This window comes from Aythya marila (genome assembly GCF_965140915.1).
Source record: "Aythya marila genome assembly, chromosome: 4".
Lineage (NCBI taxonomy): Eukaryota > Metazoa > Chordata > Aves > Anseriformes > Anatidae > Aythya > Aythya marila.
This window is the reverse complement of record NC_139045.1, coordinates 11,243,932-11,249,936: the sequence shown is the minus strand read 5'-3', so window position 1 is coordinate 11,249,936 and position 6,005 is coordinate 11,243,932.

Below are 6,005 nucleotides of genomic sequence, written 5' to 3'. Positions count from 1 at the left end.
ACACATCAAACAATTGCATTAGCACTTCTACTGCCTTTCTTCTCCCACCCTCTTTTTTCACACTATTTAAAAGCTAAAGCAGAGTGGTGTTGATAGTTGAACCTAGCAGCAAGTTTTGTTTGAACACAACATATACTATCAATGATAATTCAGAAATGTCTGCATACATTTTGAATGCCAGTTTAAGTAACTCTTAAAGACACATTTCAGCATTTACAAATAATAAATCATTTTTTCAGTTTACTGCTTCCAAGATCATGTATTTGTAGAAAAACCAGGTGGTAGATGTTGGAACAGCATAAAATCCTCTCTCTGCTCACAGGGATGCACTCCATGTACCTGTAGATTAAGACTATAGTATTTTAAAAAACTGTTTTTACCTTATTACCCCTTTTTATTAAAAATATGTTATTGTAGAAGAACAAATTTAAATATTCAGTCTTTATTGCTACCTCTAGTACTGTGGGAGCAGCTGTTAAGGAATGACATCTCAGTAACAGTGTGCTTGCTGCAGAGAACTGCTTTTTTCTTGACATGTTTTTAACAGTATTTAGATCAGACCCCAAATATTTGTAAATACCTTTCTCTGTAAAAAGCCATTATAGTGTAGTCATCCTCCCACCTGCATTTCATGTTCTGGCTATTAATGCTATATAGATGCTTTAAAATACATAGCTGTATTCTTCCTTCCTTCCTTCCTTAGCTGTTCCGTTCCTATTAGTTAATGCCCCACATTCTCTTTCTGGCAAAGAAGCAGAGAGAAACTTGGAACTTTACATAGAAGCACCCCCTTACATGGGGCATGTGTTTAGCATTGTGCTTATAGTCAGTTCACCCACTGAAACGACACCGGTGCTGGTCCCGTTAAAATTACTGGGACATTTGCCATCAGGTTCAGCAGATAGAAGTTTGTGGTCTTCATTTAAGTATTAGCAAAATATACACATATCTACTCATGAGCTTCCATAGCAAGCTTGCTCTTTCACTGAGTTAATATACCTTCTATAGGGCTGAAATTTCATGTTCATCAGTGGTCTGGTGTAATGCAAGGTAGTTACAAGTCTTAATTTCTAAATAAAATCTGTGGACATCATTTGGAAGGTCTTATTTTTTTTATATAAAATAAAATAGACTTACAAATCTTATAGGCTCAATTTAGCATGGAACCCATTAGTATGGAATATTTGAGGAAGCCTGTGGGAGCAAGCATCTAATTTCTAATATTTAGTAGGACTTAAATCCCTAACTCCTATATGCCCTCTAGAATATCTCAGACACTACCCAAAATCTTATTCCCCAAAATCTCAAAGGAAGACCAGAACCCAGCTAAAAAACAGCACACAAACACATAAGAAGTATCAATTTCTTAAAAAAATAAAAATATAAAAAGAAAATAGGAGCCCATAGGTTTGGGTAGAAATGTCTCATTCCAACAATACACAAAAAAATATTAACACATGTTGGGGTTATTTTGGCTTGACCCAATGTTTTTTTGAATCATCATTTAATGAATATAATTATCTAATACATTTTTTCTCAAAGATTAATTCAGTATCTTGGAATTAATTAAAGTACATATGATTCCTAAGGTTTCATGGCAAGTATACAAATGTTTATTGAAGACAGAATCATTTAGGGACATAAATCCATGCTGCTTGTTGAGGCATAACTTACTGTTGCCCTTGGGAGGGAAAAATGCACTGTATTTGTGTGTGTGTTAATGAACACACATTTAATATACCAGAGCATTTTATTTGCTGTGAAACTCGGGTTTTCATTTTATATTTTTATATAACATCCATTTCAATAGCATTTAATTGTCTGGGGTGTAGGAACAGATGAATTAAAGAAATCTCAAAAACTCTGAAAACTATATAGAGCTGGTAGCAAATATCTATGTTTATTTCATAACTGCTCTAACATGTATCTCAGAAGGAGCTTATTTATTATCTGTATATGATTCACAGATTGTCATGGTAAAAATAAAATGATACTCAGGGGGAGAGTAAATAGGGATATAAAAGTCAGCAAACCTGACACATGAATTATTATCACTGTATATTAGCGAAATAAGTTCTGCTCTCTGAATAGTTTTTGTTATTGATTTGGTTTTGAAGTGTGTATATTAGGCAATGTTTGGGCACCACTGAACTCAAATTTCTGGTACATTTTTGCATGCATCCATTATGCTACTCTGTTTGCTACTGCTTTTGAAATCCACGCTACTCAAGATTTGGCTGTTTAATGCCAGTTATCACATTTACAAGACTATGAATAGCATAATTAGTTACATTATGGAGGACAAGTTAACAGACCTTTCTAGTGTCATTCTTCAGGTCATTTAAACTAAATGCCACCTGAGAGAGGAAGGTGCCTGGCAGAATGGCAGCTGTCAGTTCTGTGGCAGTGGTGTCTTTCTCTGAAAGCCTTCAGGCTTTCTGACTCAGGGTGGGGAAACTGCCTTGGACTTGTCCCCTTATCATAGATCATCTTCTCCTGATGCATGTTCTCTAGGAAGGAATATATGCTTCAGGGACCTGAGCCAAGATGTGAGCCTGTTCAAATATTCAGAGCATGAGGCAACACTGAGCATTTCTATATTTGGGGAAGTGTGCTGATTTTTTTTCTCATATTGACTGTGATAGAGATATATATCATGGGTGTCTGTGAAGCTCATAACAATAATATTGTGTAATAATAGAGTATGTAATGGAGTGGTAAGTATCCTTTAGGATCTAAGCCAAAGCCCAGTAAATTCATTAAGCATACTAGATTTCCAGCCACAAGCAGCAGACCTTGCACTTACATCAGAATTACAATATGGATTTCAGCCACAGTTAGTCTCTAACAGTGTCTAGAAAATTTCAGGATCTGACTTTAAAATGAGATTTTTGAATAAAGCTTTTGAATGGCTCTTTCTTCCATAAATACTAAATATGAGGGTAGGCACAATGGGCATGAATGTGGAAATGGATACATCTTAGCACATCTTTGCATCTCAGTTTGATTGCACATTATGAGAGCTTGAGGTGTGCTACTTTCTCTCCTGAAGCCTCATGATCATACAAGCCAGTGCAACATCTGGTGAAGAGAATCTGTCCCTGCCACAGCAGCACTTTGAAGTAAAATGCAAGGCACCAATCTCTTGCAGATTCTGTTAAAAATTCTGCAAATTTTCCTCACAAGTAGTACTCTACAAAACTGCTAACTCACATTTGCACTCACCTGCCTGAGATTGTACTACTTGTGGTAGCAAATATAAAGTAAGGGTGCTTCTGTGGAAAAGGCAACAGGCCTTCTTCTAACTCCAGCTCAGCAAGGGGTTTCCAACACGGCACTGCCAATTCATTTAATCCTGTATGTCCACTCTCCAAATGCCAGCTCAGACAGGGCACAGGAACATGCTTGCTAAATACTCAGGCACACCATATTGTAGTAGCTCATAAATAGTCTGCCTCTAAGATTAAAAAATAAATAAAGAAATTGATGTGTAGTTAATACCTTAGTTTTTACTTGAGTACATTTTTACTCTTTTATTGGCATTTGTTAGCTACATTATTATTATTATTTTTTTTTTTTTAACCTGATGTGACTGCTAAAGGTCTAAAAAACTAATGTGGTTTTGAGGAAATATGGAGCTGATATTTATTTCTTTCTTTGTTTGTTTATGAACACCAAAAGCTTTGCCTTACTGGAAAAGTACTAGGGAGCACTAGTGATCATCCCTGTACAACTCTCTGAGTTCTTGCCACTGTGGCTGCTAAATAGCCAATAGACAGAGATACCACACTGAGGGGACTCAAAAGGTTTTGTGTGTTTAACTGCAGGATGTTTTTCCAGGTAGATTCCTCCAACTGAAGATCTAACTGAAAGGCTGCTTGGAAGAACATCAGTAAGTGAATAAGTTTATATTTTTTCTGGGTGTGGCCAGGATGCTAGCTATAAGTAATACAAGTGGGTAACAGTTGAATAAAATAAAATTCATTACATATATTAGTTCTAGTTCTTTGACCATTATCTAAAGTTGTTTTTTTTTTTTTTTTCAATTATTATTATTATTTTTTAATTTACCAAGCTAAAGAAGTAGAGAAACCAATGTTTTCTCCTCAGTGATTGTCAGTATAGATTGAGTGAAGCATGAAGAACAGGTATTTCAGGAGAAAAATGTGGTCTATAACAGCAGAAGTGAAAGAGAAAATTTGGAAAGGAAATGCTGAAAATCTGGCATTGCTCTACCTCGTTAAATATTACCAAGCAAAACCTCTGATAAGGAGTTCCTGTAATAGCTGTAAAGATGGACTGCAGGGCCTTAGTCTATCTGTGATGGAAGCTTTTTCATTAATTTTTCTTTTAGGTGTTACACTGCATAATATGTGCATAATATTGCACCGTGTATGTTTTATGTATTAATACATATGCCTGGACATCCTGCATTCCTCTGCATTATCTCAGGTGATTTCTACCTCTTACATGCCTCATATATGGTCTTTTGTCTGCAAGGCACAGAAGTTGCTGCTCACTAAACATATGATGAAAACTTTCATAATTCCACACTAACTGAACAACCTTAGGCATTGCTTAGGCCTAAGGCAAACCTAATTAATTAAACTTAAAGGCTGAATTTTTTCAGACCCCCAGGATCAGTGGTACTGTGGAAAGCTCCTGCTGTGATGATACATTAGAGTCGCAGATATGATAAAATGAGGCATACATTACTTTTTTAACAATCCTTTATTCCTGGTACAGAATACCACCCTCAGACTATGTTTTCACTGTTAACAATCATTCTGTTTCAAATAGAAATGCAGTTTTCCCTTCCAGCAGGTTTCCTTCCTATTCCCATTTTGTACAATGGATAAATAACAACACCAAAAGGAATGCTTGTCAGCTTTAATTTTGCCAAATATGTAAATGTTATAAAAATAAACTTAAAAAAAATCCCTAGACAAACCAAAATATTTCCACAATTTAAATACAAAGAATGCAAGTCTGAACAGACAAATTACAAAGGAAAAAAGCCTATTAGCCTGGAGAACCAAAATATTCTGACATGGGGATCCTCAAAGGGAAAAAGCTCAGAATGAAAAGTAAAACTGAATTATACGGGCTTTTGTTGTACAAATAAAAAGCAATGCAAACACACAAAGCACGAATTACATGTTTTCATTAAGCTGTTGTCTGTAAAAATATAGTGCCCAAGTCCTTTGGAGTCCTTAAGATTTCTATAACCACATGGAGCTTTGGGGATTGCTTCAGGAGCAAACCAGGAGTTTGTTCACCTACTGCAGGATCAGCCCCCCAGCCAGCTGGTGTGAACAGATTTTACTGCAAAAATACTCTGAGTTAGGAGTGACAATTTTTTCACCAAGACATTTTTGCCAGTGGATCACTGAAAGAAATTCCTTTATGCTTCTACAGAACTACGTTCTCCAGTTATGGCATTTTTCTATATGGAAATGTAAACAAACTGTACCACTAAGCTCATTTATATAAATAATAGAGCTGATTAGAACTGATAACTGTGGTCCAGTTACACATTCATTGTCATCCCAATTGGATGATGCCAATATCTGCATTAACAGTTTGAATGCTAGATTCTGCACTTGGATAGGAATAATGCTGGGCATAACTACAGATTGGTTAATGAGTGATTGGAGAGCACCCCTGCAGAAAGGGACCTGGGGTTGCTGGCTGACAGTAGGCTCAACATGAGTCAGTGAATGGTGTGCCTTGGCAGCCAAAAGGGCAAACCACGTTTTGGGATGTATTAAAAATTGCATAGCCAGACGCTCAAAAGAGATGATTCTCCCTCTGTATTTAGTGTTGGTGTGGCCTAACTTTGACTATTGTATGCAGTTTGGGGCTCCACAATGTAAAGAAAATGTTAAGGTACTTGAATGTGCTCTGAGGAGGGCAACAAAGCTGGTAAAAGGGCTGGAAGTCCTATGAGGAGAGGCTGAGAACACTGAGTTTGTCAAGCTTAGAGAAATGGAGGCTGAGAGGTG